This window comes from Dermacentor andersoni, chromosome 2, assembly GCF_023375885.2.
Source record: "Dermacentor andersoni chromosome 2, qqDerAnde1_hic_scaffold, whole genome shotgun sequence".
Lineage (NCBI taxonomy): Eukaryota > Metazoa > Arthropoda > Arachnida > Ixodida > Ixodidae > Dermacentor > Dermacentor andersoni.
The window spans coordinates 71674154-71694861 of NC_092815.1; the positions used below are offsets into that span (position 1 = coordinate 71674154).

At 44.8% G+C, this 20708-nt stretch overlaps 1 protein-coding gene and 1 long non-coding RNA gene across 2 annotated transcripts in view; both read left to right on the plus strand.

Moving 5' to 3' along the window:
- The window catches only part of Trpm (transient receptor potential cation channel, subfamily M), a 271033-nt gene that overhangs the window by 102206 nt on the left and 148119 nt on the right, over positions 1–20708 (plus strand). The gene's annotated exons all lie outside the window — the stretch shown is intronic.
- Positions 9897–14720, plus strand: LOC129387653 (uncharacterized). Its single transcript, XR_008614844.1, has 2 exons — positions 9897–10161; positions 11917–14720. It is a non-coding gene; the product is annotated as an uncharacterized lncRNA (long non-coding RNA).

Below are 20708 nucleotides of genomic sequence, written 5' to 3' on the forward strand. Positions count from 1 at the left end.
GCAGCACGCGAACACGTTCACAGCGCAAACCTTTTTTATCCTTAAGATTTTTTCCAAATTCTGTATACATCCATTTGGCGCAAAAAGTTTAATTATTACGAAAACAAATTAAGGCCAAGGCTTCTCCATTTACCTCCCAAAACCTCGGCGCCAGTACGTCAGCTTGGCGTCATAGATTTCACGGCATATTTTTTCTTCCTCTTTTTTTTTTTTACTTGGACGTTTTGCCACTTGAAATGTCCTTTAACCTTTCTAGGTTGAGTTTTAGGTTCCATCACAGTGCAACGTAGTTTCCTCGTGCAGATTTCAGCAGGTGCACGTTGCTGCTACCCGCCAGCGCGCGCTTCAGACGAACATAGCAACAGATAACGTTACTTTATCACCTTCAGCTCGAGTTGCGAAATTCCGGCAAAGTCCTGGTGGCAGCCTACCGGACACTCCCCAATGGGCACGGCGCACAGGCCGTCCTTAAAGACCCTCTTCATGATACTGCGCAAAGCACTGCGCATGTCGCGGGTTTGGAAAATTACATCAGCCGTTCCGCGTAGTTGGTCCCTGCATGCAAGCTTAAATTGACCGAGCACACGAGGACAGAATGTTTGACATCGTAGCGAGCTAGTATGAGAACTTCAGTGCGCGTACACGAGAACGTTCTTACGCTCCTATTGTTCTTAAGAGCAAATGTCAACCTATTCTCACGTTGGACATATTATTAGGAAACGCGATCGGCTAATGACGAGGAGCACTTACGAACGAAAAGCTCTGTGTGTACTGTAGACCGGGACTTCAGCGCGGCCGCCCACGGGATTTTGTTCTTTGTGTCTTTTCAGGCCTACTGACCTGCTCTCACGGCTAAAGCGAGCCGGTTTTGCTGTTGCTGATCGCAAATTACTTATCTGTTACACTTTATATTTACGTTTATAGTCCATTTATTTAGAATGTTCCATATCTTCGACTATACATAGGTATTAAAAGATCACAAACTGGAGACGCTCACGTTGATTATGTTTATCACTGCGCCAGTTGCAACGGTGCTCACAGAATTCGCAAGGACGTACGCACCGAAGGCAAAGCGGGTTATCCAAATTAGTTTTGCAATAAACAGGTTAAACCATTAATCTTCGTCATTTGCACTGCAATAACAGCGGGAGAGTATCACCGACGCCGCGGGATAGATAACTTAGGACATATATGTCGCTGCTAAGTTGATGTAGCGGGCCTGGAAAGCAAATATCTGCATTTCATTTGGTGTTCTCAGGCGAAGGTGCCGCTGTGCCTCCTGCTGGCTTTCCTTTTCCCGAACTCTATGATGTTGCAACTCGCTGTTTACTGAAAAAGGCTGTTTGAGAAACCACTGGGAGGTCTTACACTCATAAATGACTGCCTGTGATCCACTTGCTTAAACATATAAAGTTCAAAACACATGATTCACGCTTTAAATTGTTTAATTTCAACTAGTCGCCATTCTGTCTGCTGCTTCTTCCTCGGACCTTCGATCACCATCCCCTTTGTTGGTGGCTTTACCAGAATGACTACAATACATAATCTTTCAATCCCTGCCTTATCAACATATGGTTGCGTACGCAAACACGGTATCGCGCAGATGTTTCCTGTGATCAAAGCTAGTACGCATGGCACTCTTACCGAAGGCCCGCTGTAACAGTGTTGTTTCATTTGATATTTTGCCCCCAACATCTTCTGAAAATTAATTTTTTTTTGCACAGAAACCCACGAAAGTTCAACAAGACTGTCTGTGCTACGTACACCCCTTGATATAAATAAAAAAAAAATCTGAAAAAGTCATGAATACGGTAACGTGCATCCCGACGTGTAAAGCGAGGGCGTTCTATAGTAAAGCACGTTTCCATATAGTCTTGCGCAACATCGCAAAAGTTGCACGTTCATTTCGGAAACGAACGTAACGCGAGAAAACACGACGCTGCTATACGCGCACGCTTCGTGAAAGTTCGGGTACACACGGGTGCCCTGGTTCGAAGCGGCGCGGCTCGAATTCCGCAATCCGTGAGGAATGGGATTTGCACGCGAGGCAACGAGCCGATAGCTGTACCAAAGTCTGTCGCGCACAGTGTATACGGTCATTTCGAAACCGAAGAAGGCCGCCGGAGAATGTGCCACCATTAGCGGAGGCTTAAAACGCGAGTTTTATCGGGTCAACAAGACGGCGCTCCTCGCCTGCGCTGACTCGCGAACTTAGCGGAGTCAAACATAGCAAAGCAATGGTCGAGAGGAGCGCGGGCACGATCGCTCTTTGTGCCCAGTCTCGTTAAAGCTGTGCAATACTGTGAAAGCCGGCGCTGGCTTCAGCCACCCCAAAGCCACATTCGCAGATTCGTCGGTGCGCGCTACACTCTTGTTTTGGTAACCTTCGTTAGAGCTTGCATATTATCGTAACTTCCCGCTCCTTAAATTTCATCCAACACATCGTTTTGGTGGACCACTCGCTTCTTTGATTGCTTGGTTGCTTGATTGATTGAATTAACCTACCGAAGCAGCGCACGCGCTGTGAGAGGCGTCGCAATAAGGGGGGGGGGGGGAGATTAATTTGAACCACTGGGTTTCTTTTTAATATGCACCCAAAAACGGTAGGCGAACGTTCTTACTTCTGGCTCCTATGGGCTCGAGGTCGTCGAATCCAACCTGTGACACGTCACGCTGGGCAGCACAGCTCTGTAACGACTGAGTGACCACAGCGGGCAACGCGTCTTTTTGTAGATGCACCCCCCTAAAAAAAAGCGTGACGCAAGGGTTCAACATTTAATTGAACAAATGAACCGCTGTCGCTATTATACAGTTGGTGCCGACCAGTAAATGAACCGTGCTCGCAAACGGCCATCTGTGCGAATGTTGCTATTTATTGGCTACACTAGCACAAGCCTTCGAAGAGCTGCACGGTACTAAACAAGCGCGACTATAGCCATAGTACTGGTACCTAGCGGTCCCTGTACGCAGATAAAGCCCTGTGTATATCCACGAAAGGTGGGTTGGATCGCCTGAACCCCAGTATCGGGTCAAGGGAGCTTTCTTCTTCGTATTTCTTTTCTTCGAGTTCGAGACCACCTGCGCAGTTGGCGAGCCTTTTATGCCCGCGGGCGTTCAAGATAATTGGCATCCAAAGCCCGTTTTGAAAAGCCCAGGTATGCTACCCCCTCCCCCAATTCTGCGCTCTATCAAGTTTATTTTTTTCGCATGATTGCTTACGTTTGCTTTACTTATTTGCTTAGTTCTGCCCTTTTTTTCATAATGATGTACTTGTTACGTTCTTTTTAGCTCAAGAGTTACTTTTATTTTTCTTAAAGTTTGGTATTCAGCGTTTCAAACATGACACCACCTCTTCTCGATTCTTTAGAATCTGAAACCGATAACGCAAGGCGCTCTGGCACCCCACGTGCCTTGCTCTTTTTGATGTGAAGGAAGAAAAAGAGAGGAACTTATGTCGCCTAATGCCTTCTCTCGCTTAGTGACAACCCAGCTTGCCAACATTTTATTTGCGTATTCTTTTAATGCCCAGCTGCGACGCTCCGTTTTATCGAACGAGAGACTAGGCGTAGCTAACGTTAAGAGGACCAGTAGCAGGCTAAAGCCTTTTTGATGTGTTTCGTGCTTCGCAGCATGGCCTATTTTCTGGAAAATGTGGGATTTGTCTGAAATAATAGGACGGGACATAGTAGAAAAAAAAGAAAAAGAAAAGAGAAAACCAGCGTCGCTGTTATAAGAAGCAGCCGAAGGTTGTTGCTAGGCTGAGGTGGCTTTTTGACGAGAGGGTTTCTTACGTGAGCAGTCTTCTTTCCCTGCTTTTAGATTTGCATATGCTTGTGCGATGTGCCATCGTCGTGCTAACAATGTAAAATGGCATAAAGTAGGCTGGGTCATGGTTGGCCTTACAATGAATAGCAACAAGAATAAGGTTGTTTAAGAACAGCAGAATCACGCAGCCTTCTATGAAGCGTAGCACGTGGCGGAATTGTACCCGTGTCACACGGACAACTCATATCTCCTTCAAACTTCCTTCCCTTAAAGGACCGCAAGGGAGTTTCACCTCAAAGGAGCTAGCTGCGTGTCACATGGCCTATAAGCGAGCTTTTGAAAGCTGCCGCTGGGGGCCCATTAGGCGCTGCTCACCTCGTACGCAGTTATGAAAGAAACACGTTATATATTGCTAAAAAGGCTTGGGAAAGACATGAATCACTCATTCAAGCATGCGCGAGTCGTGCGATCGCGTTGACCAAAACAACAAAAAATGGCGCAGTTAGGGCAAACGCAGCAGCCATTCCGAGAACGCCCGGTTCGAGAGTCGAATGTAGCTGCTCAACTCAAATACCTTTGTCAGTGCTCAAATACTATATTATATGCAATAAAAACAGTTATAATTGCTGGTAAAAGTGAAATTCATAAAAATTAGGGTGATTTCCTGACTCGAAATTCAAGCACGCTGGGAACAAGAGTACTCCCTTCAGTCTGCAAGGGAGATCTTCCATCTCCTTTCGCTAGGAACTTCCTTAAACTTCCTTTGCTAAAGGACTGCCGTGCGACACGGCGCGCATCTCCCTCGAGATAAAGACGTCCTTGGTGGAAGGGAGTTAAAAGAACTTTAGCCGCGTCCGTGTGACAGGGGTGTTAATCTGGTATAGGTGGACTTCAAAGAAAATCAAACATTCTTTATGACGCTCTTCGTTGACTCCCATGGCGTACCAGGCGCAGTTATGGCGTACGTCAACAGTAGCCGAAATGAGAATTAGCATAGCAAACCTTTTGGGTGCCGATTGAACTGCGAGCTCTGTTGTGAGATCTGTTCTCTATGAGCGCTGTCTGTTGAGGGCTGTTATCTTTGAAGCCTGTGATATAAAGTGTTGACGTAATTAGAACGTTGCTTTGGAATGACGGGTAGCATAGAAAGAAGGAAGTTTATTAAGAAGCGATGCACTAAATCAATCAATCAATCAATCAATCAATCAATCAATCAATCAATCAATCAATCAATCAATCAATCAATCAATCAATCAATCAATCAATCAATCAATCAATCAATTCTTCCGCAGCATGACAACTAGACGAGGGGATCACATGATGGTGGAGACTTGTATTGATCAACAGCGGGTGAACAATAGATGCCTTAAACGATAGTTCAACGGGAGCCCGTTTGGTCGGGATGAAACATGACAAAGAGGAAGAAGTGTAGCTGCCGAGGCTAATCAGTCACAAGAGCGGCTATCGTGGACATCTTTTACGGTTTTGAGGACAACATCAGCAGCGATCACTGATACCGGTGAGCGGTGCGACGGCACCAAGCACTGTCGTTCAACTGACACCGTGGCGGAGGGGCAAGGCAGCAACGGGGATGTGGACGCATGGTGAGGGCCGCCATTACCGCAGCACGGCTTCCGAACCGACGAGCATGCAAGCCAGCCTGGGGACACCAGGGTCTCCTACATCATTCGACCACCAACACTCGTCCTGGAAGCGACGAGGAAAGCTGAGAGCTTGTCGGACGAAGCAAGCTGTGCGAAAAAGGTGAGAGGGCAAGATCAGATTGACCACATGAATGAGAAAACATCGACCTGCTCACTCAGCGAAAAAGAAGACATTGAGTGAGGCAGATTCTTTCACTCTTGTGACATAAAAAAAGAAGGTTCGAGGGAATTCCTGTGGTATTCCGACCAATTGAAGAGATGGAAACGTTTTGGAAAGTGAACGCAAATGTTGTAGCCTCAGAAATCATTGCGCTAGCCAAACAGAACGTAGGTGTTTTTCGAGTGAACAAAGACGGAAGTGTCTCAGTCACTGTGAGTTCAGTCACCTAAGCCAAGAAGGTGTTGTGATGTGTACACGTGGCTGGCTTACTAGCGAAGCCATTTATTCCGGAGTCATGCATACGCAATGTTGGCAAAATCAGAAACGTAGCTCTAGAATGAACAGAATATTTAAGGGAGGCAGGAGTGACGTTAGCTTGACACCAGACCTGTTACATACGTCCAGAAGATGGCCCCGCGGAATCGCACCCTGTAAGAAGAGTGACTTCGCAATTTCGCTATGACCAACCAATCCCAGCGCGAGTGCATTTTGGCTTCACTAAGCCATCCAGTCGAGGAATATCCGGGGCCAGCCAGACGCTGCTACAACTGCCAGAGATCTGGTCACTTAGCGAAAAAACTGCCTAGGAACAAGGCGCTGCAAAATATGTGCAGAAGACCACCATCACAAAGACTGCAAATCTATAAGACAACCTAAATGCGCAAATTGCTATGGGCTGCACATTGCATCATTTTCTGGATGCCCGCAGAACAAAGCGGCCTCTATTTTACACCAAAACGACATTATCTATGGTCGCACACAACAGCGTGGTGCACCGGAACCAAACATGAATACGATGAACCCAGCGCAATCACCTCGACCACAAGTACCTAAGCATCAGAACACCTCTATGCAATGTGCAAAAGTCGCAAGGGGACCACAACACCGAGGGCAAAGTTTTGGGACATCACCAAGCCAACATCAAGCTCGACAAGAAGTTCAGGCGCGATCTCGTCAGAAGAGCAACCGCATGGCTAACATACGACAGAATACGAGCACACCGCAAGCAGTAAGTGTAACGAAACAGACGAACTCCTCTGCGTCTATTGCTGAACTTGTCATACCAATGTTGTTCTGTGCTTTAAAAGCCATACTTGCCAAGATTCCACAGACCATTAGCCTCCCGGAGCTCAAGGCCGTATTGTCGATGGAACCAGTGATATTTCAAAACATTACATCAGCCACTGATGTCACAGTCATTGAAGTCACTGGGAAATTATAGGAAATGTAACAGCTGATCACATGACACGTGCAGCACATCACGAGAATGAATTATCACTACTGCCTCTAGTGGCGAGTGATGCGCGATGTCTATTGAACAAACTATGCGGTAGATTGTCCAAGGAAACTTGGTTCATAAATGATGCGCAGAACTCTACATTATATAATATACATCCTAGAATAGAGTTCAATATATTCCGTTTAAAGTTAGTCACTTTGTTGAAACAACGTTTCATAGGCTTTGACTAGGCACTGCCTATGCTAAAAGCTTCCTGTGTATGATAAGAAAAACTAACAGTGCTACATGCTCATGTGAAGAGGCTGAAGAAGACATAGAGTACCTTATTCTATACTGTAAAAATCACGGTGTTCCCCGCAAGAACCTCTCGAAAAATTACATGGCTTGGATAGACGGCCACTATGTTTAGGAAAAATTTTAGGTCAATGGCTAACAGAAAAACCTCAAACCATCGATGCGCGCGCCTTAGGGCAATGTTTGGAGGTATCAAAAATACCACAAAAATTTTAAGTCATCCAATAGTATTGCTCGCATTGTTATTATTAACAGGCACCCTAAATTACATGCTCATTGTGTCTTCGTGTTCATGCATCATTTGTATTTGTTGCATTTAGAGTGCGGCATTCATGTGCCCAACATTTTCAGCGTGAACATCTTGGTTTTGTGAACATTTATGCTGTGTGAACTCGTGTGTTGCGTGTGAACATGTCAGTTTCGTGAGTATTTATGCTATGTGAACACTTCTATTGCGCGGACATTTATTTCTATTGCAGTACTGAGATTTCGTGCGTGAATGTTCGTTCATGTGTTTATTTGACCAATTTGGTGATTGATAACTTTCCGACGATAACTATCACGTAAGAGAAGAGGAATAGCCGGCGCCACACATAGGCACCAACCTCTCCTTAAAGAAACCATGACAAAAGAAAGACGTACACCGACGAAATAAAACATTAAACGGCAAGATGTTTCGGCTTCCGTCTTGCCTTTTATATAGAAGCCTTAGCTCGCAACTAACAAATCCATGAGGGGCCTTCGCGAGGGCGTAGCGAAAAGAAGTCAACTTTTTAAGCTGTACCTCGTACGCCAACTGTTCTCTGAACATCACACGAGACGTGAGTACGGACTTCGAGGCTCAAAAGCGGACACAGCGAGAGTGTTTCGCAGATATGTCGATTCTTAAGTCCAGAAGCAACACGTAGGCAGATGACATTAAGATTACTTTTGTGATTAACGGTGATGGGCGGTGACTAGGGCGACGTCATATTTTACTTTATATCACGTGGTCCACCTTCACTGTACATTTCAAAGCGAAAAGTGAAAAGGCCTAGAGCATTACATGAATTTGGCAAGATTAAAACGAACGTCGAAGTTCCTTGTTTTCCAAGGCCTAATAGCTTAATTACCTTTTGGCTGCCCGCCCGTACAAAAATGAGTGTTGATTAACCATTGATATATTGTTGGGGAATTGTTGAAACAACGGACTTCAACAAATTTTCAAGAACAATTGAGTTCACTCAACCCTTGCACAACAATATTACCGTTGAGTGTTCTCAATAAACAATTTATTGGGTAATTTGTGTTGATTTTTCTAGTTGTTGTTTTGTTGTGTAGCAGTTGAGTCCAGTATACAATAATTAGGACTCGCATATGAAGACATTCCAAACATGTTTTGCGATGCGTTCCAACCTCATTCCTCTCACTTTGCGGCAGGTAGGTTCTTCTTTCGCCTCGCTTTCATTAATAGAAAATTATGTGTGACCGATGGGGTGGAATCGAACGTCGGCCGTCGAGCCCGGTACTCTAACCAATAGGCCACGAGCGCGGGCATACTCCTCTCATTCGAAAGCCAGTAAGCTCTGAAATGCTTGGCGTGTGCGCCGCGTGCCACTTCCTGGTGCTGTCGCTACAGCTGGCGCTTTGAAGCGCCTATCTCCGGGACCGCCCCACTTTCGTAGCCATTTTCGCTACGTAAAAACTGCAACGTTAGACTAGATTCATGACCGCCCAAGTTCATAACGATTTATTTCTTCGCCGGTGTACAAATGCCATCGTCGTTTTAACATACACTAGATGACATAACCATTGGTACGATCCGAAATGAGCACGTTTCGGGGAGCAGAAGAATGCGAAATTCACTTGCCAACACGGTGACTACGCGCATGTGGTGTTCCCCAAAAGTAGACACGGCGGCAGCGCGGCCGGTGGTAAGACAGGTGCCGACAGGCGACGACGCTACCTTCGAGCATCGGACGCACTGTGGGAACCGTAGGATGCAAGCGCGCACACGCTACAAACATACACGGCTGTGGTCTTCGAATTTCCTGCGACGTACCCTCTGTCCGTAAAGCAAATATAGTTTTTTGTCCAATGTCCGTGGTACTAGAGAATGAACGTGCTTTGAGATCGCAGCGCGCAGCCGCTATAACCATTGACTTCAAAGAGCTTCAGATTCAGCAACAGCCGCAACAGTATCACAGCTAATCGCTGTATCTGCGGCTGCTCCCGTTTCTCGCCTTGAAAAAAGCACGCGATTTATTTGAGCCTCGCCGAACTGTCGTCCAGTCATGTTCCAAGCCTGCAGGTCTCGTCAGTTCAGTCAACACCAAAGGGAAATGAAAGAAATACAGGTAACGGACTTTTATTGCACCTTACTTGTCACCTCGTCATCTGCAAAGGCGCTACAAACTATTTTGGCAGCTTTATTTTTGTAAAATTAGCAAAAATAGTAGTAATTTTTATTTCTAGGTGACGCGACAAACGTTAAGGTAGCGTTCGGGTGTGTATGTGTGCACGCAAACGGGCGCAAACGAGCTTCGTTTTGCGCACACTTTTGCAACAGTACACATGGTTACCGCTAGTTTCGTAGTCGCATTTTTTGGTCGTAGTATTTATTGTTTACGCTATAAATTTGGTAGTTCTTAAAAATTTATAAAGGTTCGTTGATGAAAAATTATTGCTAAATAATTAGTGGTTCTTAAGTGCCGTTATCTTGTGTTTTAAAGGTTTTTATAACTGAATACGATAGTGAAGCCGCGTGAAGCTGTGAACGGCTTTCGGACTCAGTTATTCGGTTGCAGTTGTGCGGTGGTTCACGCCGCGTGCTTCTTGATGAAAGTATTTTCTTTTTGGACATCATGACGCACATTTCAGTGAAATGCTTTAACGACGATAAGTGGGACGTTTATCCGGTGAAGTGGTTGGCTCACCCAACAACTAGTCTTCTACTGATGTGCGAGCCTGACGGTTTTGATCAGTTGCGCGGCAGAGGCCATGATGCCTGTTGGAGAGAAGGCACCCCGAAACAGTCGCAGCCGCACTTCTGAAGATAGGTAAGTAATCTCGTTTTCTTGGGCACGTAGCCTTCTTTTCTATTTTGACATTGACGAGCGTGACATGTTAAGCACACCGTTCACTTTCTTGAAGCAAACCGCATGCCCCGGAGCAAATGCGCGCGATACTAACTCTCGCTGCCGCCGTCACTTCGTTTGAAACAATGGTAGGCGAAGAGGCAGCGGCGCCCCATGTGCGTAAAATTGCATTGCTTCATTTGTTCCTGTCTAATAACGTTTCCTTCATTTGTATGAGAGAACACAATTGGAACATAAGGATCGGCTTCTCTGCGCAGTGATAATTTTGTACAGTGGCCACGTCATTTCTCATGGGGGCTCACGTATGCCGTCTAAGCGCTTGTTATCGCGTTCCGATACGTGAGAGGCGCGCTGCCTTTCAAGGTATTTAGGCAGGCACTACGAGTTTAGGAGAACCGCGACAAATAATCGTGCAGCAGGTGTGCAGCTGTGCTACGCTTGTACCACACTCGTACCGGAAGGCAGTGTTGCACTTCACGCTTACGCATTTCGTAACTATGGCGGCCTCCGTGGCAATTTGGGGCTCGAGGTCGTGGATACGATCCCTGCAGCGGCCGCATTCCAAAGGAGCAGAATGCAAAAACGCTCGTGCATTGTGCATTGTATGCACGTAAAAATTTCGAGGAAGTCAAAATTAATACGGAGTCCCGAACTACGACGTGCCTCATAATCAGATCGTTGGTTTGGCACGTGAAACATCAGAATTATTTTTTTTTCCGTAGTGGCTCATCGTATACCATACGGTTAGTGTGATCACCTTTTGTGCCGTAGCGGTTAAGCGCGCCTCGATTTAGGTTGCGGCTAATGATGCGGCCGGCGCACCGCGAAATATATTTCGCCTCTCTGGGATTTGCGGAGAACGGTCAACCGATTAGTCACAGCTTCCGCGCGGTGACTACACGGATACATAGCGCAAATGAACAGAGGTGTGGTGACGTGGTCAAAGAACACAGCCGCCGACGGGCTCACCTTATCGTCTATCACCGCCAAAACTACCGCAGTAAGCATCTTTATCTAGCGCGGCGGTTTGCCGTTGAAGGCGTACTGTACAATTTTAATAAGCGATAACCGAAACATGCCACCGTTCTCTGCTGCCTCTTTGAGTTGGACCGATCCGAATATGCGTTGTTTCCAGAAGCGAAAGGAGCGCCAATCGGCGCGTTGTCGCCTCGAGCTAAGCGTCGCACTCGAGCACCGTTTGCGCGGTGAAGAATTACGCGTGCATGAAGCTAGCTCACTGCGTGGACGCTACCGCGCAATGCAAGCGCGTGTACGCGACGTTCTGCACACAAATCGCGCGGGATGATCGGAGCCACGCCGGAGCGGCTAGCTTCAAAGAAGCGGTACATGTTCTCACTCGTACAGGCACGCTCACGCTCGCATCGCTCTCGGCGTATGTTTAGGTCATTCCTTCTACTGGACTTCTACCCAAAGATTCGATATCTGTTTGGTATGGGCTATGCACTGTCGCGTGGTCTTTGGTTCTGCGAGAGAGACGGGAATATTTTCCCCACTGTGAAACATCGCTGTGCGTGTTTTAGCTAACATTTACCGTAGCAACCCATTCCTTCCTTTTCTCGACGGCACTCGTAAAGAGTCGCAAATTTTTACTTGCCAGTAAAATGTGTACTTCTATTTCGTGCGTAGTTACGTGCAGTGTGTGGCAGATTCTTAATCCGCGCAATCTCATTTTCTGTCCACATTCCCTTCTCACAGGTTACGTATGCAGTAAATTCCCAGATGCTAAAGTGTTCTACGCCAAAAGCACCTTGGCGTCGTGCAAGAGACACCCGTTGATATGTGGCTGATTCACCAGCAAGCTCGCATCTCTCTTGCCACTCTCCATCAAGTGGGATTTTCAACTATTTTTTGTGTTGCTCATGTGGTGTACTAGCTGCCGCATGGACGCTGTGAAGGCTTACTTTCTATTTGCTCTGGCGTTTAGTAGTAAAGGATGGGCTACCTTTTGAGGGGAGGCATTTACTTTTGTTTGTGAGAATGTTTACCAGCCTAAGCAAGTGATACGTGGGTACTGTAAACAGCAGCACGAACAGAGGCGGACGACGAAATAGGTAGGAGCACACACGAGCGCAAGCTCTACTAAATGTTTGCTTTTGATGACAAAGGTATTAAACACACTGGTCAACTTGGCAAAGGTAAAAATCCATGCGTGCGTGGCAGAAACAGCCACGTGCGACAAGAAAAAAATATGAAAAAGCCATGTCATGTAGAATAAACGTGCGTGAAAAACGAGAACTATCGGTCAAATCTATTGAAAAAGCGAAAGATTTGTCCGATAAGTGATACTACCCAACAGTAAATACTCTTTTGAGAACAACTTTTTCCCACTAAGGGCAACAGATAACTTGGTTATGCAATTGTTTCGTTTGTGATCAATAAATATTGCTTCTGGAACTCCTCTGGTGTTGCGGTATAGAGCAGAAAGAACGATTGTTTCATCACAAAGACCAGAACACAAAAGGACTTGTGGAAGCATTATTTATTGATCACGAAGAAATATTCATAAGCAAGATTTCTGTGACCCTTAGTGGGAAAGAGTTGCTACAGTACTTCTCGTTACTATCGCTTACAGGAGAAACCTTTCAGTTATCATGTTTCATGTTTAATGTTTCAGCACATGTTTATTATACAGGACGTATTTCGGTCCTTTTTTGTTGTGCCGGGCTGTGTATGCTGCGCATCCATGGCTTTTTCTTTGCGAAGTTGGCCAGTGTGTTTAAGATCTTCGTCTTCACGAATAAACTTCTACTTGAGTCAGCGCTCATGTGTGTTTCTACCTTAATTCATCCTTCTCGACTCTGTTTGGGTGGTTGTGAAATATAAATGTACACTGAATTGGCGAAGTGTCCATAGAATTGATACATGAAGTTATTTGCGCTGTTTATTTCAGGAAGAACGCTATAGGGTCTTATCTTCTCTCTGTTTTTGACACTGAGTACATTTTTCTAGTTCAATTTCAAGGAGTCCCCTGAGGGAGCCAATAAGAGTGATGGTAACTTCCTTTGTGTGTAAGATTTATGAATTTCATCTATTCAAGGCATGACATGGCACATGCCTGATTGTAGGTTGCAAGCATTCGTAGTAAGATCTACTTTTCGGTTCTCATGACGCTTCTTTGTACTTCGCTGCATTCTCCAGGCACATGAACTTTTTATGCTCTAAGTGCATGCGTTCTTTTTCTATATGTTGGAGCGAAAATTGTAAGCTTAAATATGCATATATATCATTTTCCTTGTAATTTTTTCAACATGGGTGCGCTGTAGCTCCCTCTGTCTTTCAGTTACTGCTTTGTCCCAATTTTTATGCAACCTTTATGTATTTTATGCAGCAAAATTCTGGTGCTATTTTATCTGCGAAATTGAGGTAATTGGTGTTTCGTATATGCATTTATTTGCGTTTTTCACTGTCTCAGCAATCGGACTGTCGAGTCATTGGAACCTTTTCTCTTACTGTATGACTATTTCCGGGGTGCTTGATACTGAAAGTGCAGGTGACGATTTATTTGGCTGTTTGGAATTGTGTTAGCCATGTGTTACTACCAATTTTCTGTGCTAAATAATTATTTTTTCTCTTATCGTTCAAGGTATTAGCCTTTCCTTATCTCTTTATTGACTGAGGTACCACTTAGTTGCTGGGTATAGGGAAAAAGGCCCCAAAAAGTGCTTTAATTAGCTTTGTGCAAGTCCAGAAAGATTACCTGAAAATGAGCTCACTAAATTGAGGAAATGCCACTAACGAACTCCTCTGTACCCCAAATTAACATAATCAAAAGGTGTACTGTTTGTTCTTGACTTGTGCCAGGGAGATAAGCTGCTTTCATTACACAAAAGCTTTACAAGTTTATTTCTGAAGATAGCAATCCTGGCTTGTCAGAAACACGATTCAGGTGGTCATCATGCCCGACAACTTTCTAAATGATGTCTCGTCAAATAATAGCTAAGTTGAGTGATGTTATTTTATAAAATAATTGGGCAACATGAATATATATATATCTCGAAGACAAAGCTCAGGCAAGTCTACTTTGGTACTTCATTAAATTTTAATCGCGGTGAAAGACGTGTGCTAAAGGTTGTATATATTTACGTGAAGTCATTTGTTTCAAGTTGGTTATTTTGCCTTCTCAAAGTCAGCCGTAGCTCTTCCTGTGATGTGTTAGTGTGCGCAACATTTTAATGTAACATATTCAGATGTCTTTTGTGTATTCACATGCAAGCAGCTCCAAGTGTTCATGTGTTCAAAGTTGGTTGTTACAAGGGTATGCTTAAGCCCTGCCTTTTGAGTCGCTTTGCCTTCTAGTCATAAACTTAAGTCGAAAGTGAAGAGCACAATGATCGTTTTTATTGGATTCATATGTATAGGTTTTTTCAGATGCATTTACACTGCTAGAGTGCTGTAGGTACTAGCCTGTGTCTCCAGGTTCGATGTAGTGGTGCCTTATGTACTGTAATGATGTTTCACGTGCACGCATCTTTAGTGTAAATAAAGGTACTTCAAGTTGATCAGTCTCTCCTTTGATTTTGTTTGTGTTTAAGAAAGTTATGAGCAGGCACCGGGGCATGCAAGTGTGAACAGCGAAGCAATTTCAATATATGAATAAAAATACACTAGCCCAACGAAACGTCAATCATATTTCAATGGCGACTTCTGAAATCTCAATGCCATCTCAACTGTGCCACGATATGCTTTTCAATGCTGTGGCAATAATAACTCAACAACAGGTCAACAGAACTACCACAACGTTCGTTCAACGCAGAATCAATGGTAACTCAACAACCATTCAACAAAACGAACACAACAGGCCGTCTAAGCACAATGGACTTTCAATGGTAACTTAACAATTATTCAACATTGAGGTACCCAATGGTGTTTCAATTCGATTTCAGTGGCCAATATTCAAGAGTGCTCAACACTCAGCCCAACAATTCTCCAACATACTCTCAATAATTCCTCAATAAAAAACTCAACATTGACCAACAATATTTCAATGCCTTCTCAATAATTTTTTTTGTACGGGCGGCTACCACGTCATATCTAAGTCTTTCTCTTGATTTTGCAACACAACACTCCCTTTCATAAGGGAAAAATTTCTGACTCTATGACGAAGCTCATTAAGCGAAACAAGAGAGAAAAGACAAGAAAGGGCAGAGAGATTAACAAGACAGACGTCCGGTTACTTACCCTGCGCGGAGGAGAGGTTTAGTATCTAATCTTAGATGCTTTTTTTAGTATGTTGTACATGTCCGGTTTTATTTCGGCCTTTAATCTCTATTTACGCATTATGACTGCTCTGTACATAGATTTAAATGGTAACATTAAGCGTCTTTTTCGTTCCAAGCTTCATTAGCTTGGAACGAAAGCAACGTGCAAGCCTGATAGCAACGTGCACTATCAGGCTGCAAATCGTCTAATTTACGAGACGAAAGTGACCAGATACCCAGATTCCATGAACCGCAGATGGATCTGAAGTCAACAAAGAAGACCTTGCCTTAAAAAAAGAAGACGGAAACATTGGGGCTATATAGCACACACCACAACCGTAAGTAACATTGCGCGCTGTCCCTTTTGCATGTTACTTGCCCACATGCGTCAAAATTTTAGGTTTGTGTTCATTCATTCACTCAAATAACTTTATTGAGTGCCCTGCAAATTGGTGGGATGGGTCTGGATCCCGCCTAGGTTTCGGGCAAGGGTTGTTGCCCCTTAGCGGCTTCCTCGGCTCGCTGGACGGCCCAGAGTTGGTGCTGCAGGTTCGAGCTGAGCAACGCAGACTTCCAGCGCGCGCGGAGGCTGTCGCTGTTTGAGGCATCACCGTTATCCTGCATTACAGCCGTACATTCCCATGGGTTATGCTCCAGGGTGGTTCTAGAGTCGCAATGTCTGCACTTGTCAGTCATGTATAAATATGGGGTGTATTAGGTGCATGATAGTTGGACTCGGATAGGATCTAGTCCGTAACTGCCGCCATTTGATAGACTGATTCTTGCTTAATTTCGGGCGCGGCGGCGGGAATGTGCACCTGTTCAACTTTGTGTTTGTGTTTCTCGGAAGAAAACAAAACAGATTTCAGTTTTGCTCCTCTAGAAATATAATACTCAACAATGGAACTGATCAGCACACAGCGACGAAAGCTAGAGATGCAACGTATACGCAAAAAGATTTTCTTATCACCCTAGACGTGCGAGAGCTTTCTTACCATCAAAATAAACTGCTGTGTCCTTTCAGATTTCGTTTCTACGGCTTCTGTTCGCAGATACGATCGCAAAGATTGCACGGAACCAGAATGGCGTGAATAGAGCAGGAAGGGGAGGTTCTTGCGACAGTTGTGTTGGCCGAAACGGTTCCCCCAATGGTGCCCCTTGTGCATTCCACATTCTCTGCGTGCGGGCATGCGTTCATAATTCGGGGAACGCTGCGGGAACAATGCGCACAGACAGGCACAACAAAAATGAAATACAGTGAAATAAAAGGGCCCGGAGGATGCGTGTCACACTGTTTCAGGCGTTATTCCGCACTCATGTATTATCCTTTATGCGTTTCACGACCATTACATTTCATACGTTGGTGATTACGCGAGCACCGCTCTTCTGAAGCCTTTGTTGGCGTTTTCCAGAAGCCTAACCCCCGTGTTCAGAAATATAACTTAAGTCGAAGCCCACGCTTGAGTTGATTTAAATTACGCCTGGCGTTAACGGTCCCGAAGGCGCTCACTGCGTTTCATTCGGCGCGTTCACGACAGGCGACAGTCAACCATGGGCTTTAACTTAAGTTGCATTTCTGAATACCGAGGTTAGGGTTATGGGTGGGCTCATTCTTGGTGCTTTACATCGTATAGTACGGTGTAATACTGCCACACTGTCGTAGTATCCAGGTGAGCATATAGCCACCAGTAGCCATTCATAGACACACACTTGTAGTTGAAAAAGTAGGAGATCCTGGCAAATGTATTATAATTAATAATAATAATAATAATAATAATAATAATAATAATAATAATAATAATAATAATAATAATAATAATAATAATATTAATAATAATAATATTATTATTATTATTATTACTATTATTATTATTATTACTATATATGGAAACATACAAGCACACAAAGGAAATAGGGAGCGAGCAAGCTGAAATCTACCATCGAAAAGGGCACAATGCCTGCCTACACTTTTGGAAGGAGGGAATGAAAACAGAAGAGGAGAAGAAGATAGGAAAGAAAATAGGAAATAAACAAATGACAGAGAAACGGACAAAAGAAAGCAGGAACACGAAAAAAATATCTATAAATGGGAGGCCAAATCAGATTTCTGCACGAAAGTTATCAAGGCTGTATGGGCCTGGTCGCGTTGAGCAGCATTCCCTCTCGAAAACAGGCAATCCTCATGGGTCGTGCACTCGAGTCTAATCAGTCCGCGTATCCCTTAATTAGCAGTGCACGTTGTGTGACGAATGCGAGACACTCCAATATAAGGTGTTCAGGTGTCTCACAGGAGCCACAGGACGTACACGACGGACCGTCCCCACGTCATTGACGGTACAAGCATTCGCGCACCAACACAGAGCCAACTCTTAATTTCGCGAACATTAACACAACAAGGCAAGCCACGACCACGAACGCGGGGAGGGAACGTGCCGTTTGCAATACGGTGGTCTGGGTGCTGCTTTAGGAGGTATTGGTGGATTAACCCACGGGAATTATCAATCACACAAGACATTTCTAGGCAGTCACTCCCGTTGTTAGTGGAAGTTTGAAGCAAGGCGATCAGCCTCTTCATTTCCAACAATACCCACGTGCGAAGGTATCCACTGGGCAATGAGGGACACCTTACGAGAAGTAATTTTGTCGGCGGACTCTATTATACTGCGTAGAATTGGGCTATTGGCATCCTTTCTCAACAGCTTGCTAAGGGCAGCACGGGAGTCTACAAGGGTGACGACCTTCGATGTGCTTATTTCTTCCTATACGTACTTCAGAGCAACATCAATCGGTGCTAGCTCCACAGTTGTTCATGATGATGGATGAGGTATTCGAAACATCCTTCTTGTGTCAGTCGAAGGGCAGAAGAAAGCTGCTGCAGCGCTTTGGGCGTCGCTGCTTACCGACGCGCCCGTAAATATTCTACAGTTATTTGAAAGAATCCACGCTCAAAAAAAATAAACCTAACAGAGATATTTTCGACGTTTCGCTCGGGGAACCGCCTTTATCAAGAATAATTTTGACAAAGAAAATTCTTGTCAAAGGCCAGTCCCCGGCCGAAATGTAAATAAATGTGTGTTTGTGTGCTAGTTTTCTCACAGACAGGAAGAAAGTTGTTGATGGGTGCAGATGCACATGCAGGCACACAACACACACGATTTGCATCGTAGCAAAGATAGAGAAAATGGGACATGGCAGAGGAACATCTTCGGGAAGTGCTGACTGATTCAAATCTTCCTCAGATTCATGCGTGTACGTGAGTTCTGTTAGAGATTTGGCAGAAACTTGGTCGGGGAATTAGGCAAGGCACGCTTTTGGCGTTTTGCATGTGGGACTGTGCTTCGAGGTTACGTATGATATCCGACGTTGCTCTTTCGCGACCAAGCATTAAGCCTCAGTCTTCCTAAGACCGCCACCCCAGGCGACCAACTTTTGCTGTCAATATGCGGTGGCTAAAAAACGACACAACGACTCAGCGCTGACTGCAACGTTGAGGGGGTAACACGTCGCCGACTCTTATGAAACATCGACTACACCCAACCTGCAAGTGATTGCAAGAGTCAGCGAGATAAATGCCAATATTCTCACAGAATCAATGCAGGCGGCACCGACGTTGTTGTTGAGAGTGTGATAGGAATACTAAGTAGACCGGAACCGGCGATAGGAAGACTTGAACATAATTTAACAGCCATGACGAGGGTTTTTGTAGCATCGGTAAACGTCCTAAACCCGAAAGAAGCTATATTTGGCTAGAGAATGTAAAAACTTCCTATGTTCCCTTATCTTTTCAGACCCGGACTTCACTCGCGTGTTTGTTCCAGTGTAAAGTTTGATGTGTTCTTGCCCAAATGGCAGAAAAGTAAATAAAACGTGACGTCGAAACTCTATCATGGTCACTCGTTTGTCCTAGACAATCTCTAAGTTGTTGATGGACTGGGGCGTTTTTCTTAAATTGTGTTGCAAACCTTTATTGCACCTTATTGTGTTGCAAATTCTAGCGTGCTGATGTCTCTTCGGAGTCAGGTGCACTGAAACACATTACAGAAGTTTCGGCGCACTGCTGCGATTGCATTCTACCTTTAAAAAAATTACGGGCTCTTACGTGCAAAAATCACGATCTGATTATGAGGGACGCCGTAGTCGGGGACTCCGGGAGTTTGGAATACCTGGCGCTCTTTAACGTGCACGTAAATAAATGTACACGGGTGTTTTGGTTTAGCCCCCATCGAAGTGCGGCCGCCCTGGCCGGAATTCGAACCCGCGACCTCGTGCTCAGCAGCCCAACACCATAGCTACTAAGCAACCATGGCGGGGCATTTTTTTTTCTTTCCTTTTTATTTAACTTTTGGTCAGCACTATATAGGGTGTTTCAGCTAACTTTAGCCAGAGTTAAAAAATAGGCCGATGCACTCTAAGACGACGTGACCAAATGCATGTTGGTCACTTTTGTATGTAGTGTGTCACGCTATTTTTTGTATTCTGTTTAATTGTGTCAAAAGTCAAGATTAACTAACTAAGCAACGAAATTAGGCAAAAAATTACAATTAGACAGTTGTAAAGCGGTTTGCAAAATGTCCGATTAAAGATAATTCATATTTAAAACAGGGCCAAAAAGCACGGACAAGGGAGGATACACGACAGCGCTTGTCCTGTGTCCTCCCTTGTCCGTGTTTTTTGGCGCTGTTTTAAAAATGAATGATCCGTACCAACTAGATCGCTCCCAAACCCTTCTGAGTCCGATTAAAGAGTTTCAACTTTCTATCTATTAAGTATCAGTCGTTTTCAGCTTACTGCAGATGCCCGCGAAATACAAAATATACGACGTTACTTGCCCGCTTGCGCGCAGTGATTGCAGTGCCCTGAAACGCTCCGCGTACAAACGAACACTGCATTTAGCAGGGTGTGCTGGCGCTTAAAAGGCGACAAGGTAGTGACGCAGGAGTTGGCTGTGCGATTTACGCCAGCAGCCGTTAACGCTTGCTCTGCTATAACGGTTGCGATGTCGCATTTGAAGCGGCAGCACACCCTGCTAAACGCTACGTTCGTTTGTACGCGGAACGTTTGGGAGCATTGCAATCACGGTGCGCAAGCAGGCATGTAACGTGGTATTTTTTTTTATTTCGTGGGTGTTTGCGGTAAGCTGAAAACGACTAATACTAAATATATACAAAGTTGAAACTCTTTAATCGGACATTTTGCATACCACTCAACAACTTCCTAATTGAATTTTTTTTGCCTAACTTCGTTGCTTCAGAAGTTGGTCAACTGATCTTGACGAATTATGCAATTAAG